Below are 1,212 nucleotides of genomic sequence, written 5' to 3'. Positions count from 1 at the left end.
TTCAGCCAGAAAATACCTGGAATTACAGAAAAACACACAAACTCATAGTAAAGTCCTGAAATGTGAATTTGGCATAAAAACTAATGAAAACATCCTTAAAAGTAGCTAGATCCTACTAAAAACTACCTAAAAATAATGCCAAAAAGCGTATAAATTATTCGCTCATCACAACACCAAACTTAAATTGTTGCTTGTCCCCAAGCAACTGAAAATCAATTAGGATAAAAAGAAGAAAATATACTATAAATCTCAAAACATCAATGAATATTAGTTCTGACTAGATGAGCGGGACTTGTAGCTTTTTGCTTCTGAATAGTTTTGGCATCTCACTTTATCCTTTGAAGTCTAGAATGATTGGCATCTATAGGAACTCAGAATTCAGATAGTGTTATTGATTCTCCTAGTTAAGTATGTTGATTCTTGAACACATCTACTTTAATGAGTCTTGGCCGTGGCCCTAAGCACTTTGTTTTCCAGTATTACCACTAGATACATAAATGCCACAGACACATGACTGGGTGAACCTTTTCAGATTGTGACTCAGCTTTGCTACAGTCCCCAGTTAGAGGTGTCCAGAGCTCTTAAGCACAGTCTTTTTGCTTTGGATCACAACTTTAACCACTCAGTCTCAAGCTTTTCACTTGGACCTGCATGCCACAAGCACATGGTTAGGGACAACTTGATTTAGCCTCTTAGGCCTAGATTTATTTTTTTGGGCCCTCCTATCCATTGATGCTTGATACGTAAAAATTAGATTTCACGTATAACCGGCAAGTATACCGGGTCGTATCAAGTAATAAGTAATTAATTGTTCTAGTTAGATGATTCATGTTTGAGTGATAAGCAACAAGAAATGTAAATGACTAGAAAGTAAAACCAAGTGAAGTATTTCTACAAACACTTGGAAGGCATAAATGTGCCAAAGTAAAGAAAGCCATAAATGTGCATAAGTAAATGACAAGAATTTAAAGAGAACAATTAAATGACAAGAATTAAAGACAAGAAGTAAATAACAAGAATTAAGAATGAAATTAACATTGGGATCAAGAGATATTGCATTCTCAAGATCAACAATTCTCATCTCCACTTCAATCATTCAATCATTGATCTCTTGGCAAATCATAAGTAATCAAACCCCAATCTCTTGGTGATTTGATTTCTCTTAACTTGATCAATTGCCAATCTCTTGATCTAATTGCTCATGAGAAGAGA

Source organism: Arachis duranensis, chromosome 9 (genome assembly GCF_000817695.3).
Source record: "Arachis duranensis cultivar V14167 chromosome 9, aradu.V14167.gnm2.J7QH, whole genome shotgun sequence".
Taxonomy (NCBI): Eukaryota; Viridiplantae; Streptophyta; class Magnoliopsida; order Fabales; family Fabaceae; genus Arachis; species Arachis duranensis.
Note: the sequence above shows the minus strand (reverse complement) of the source record.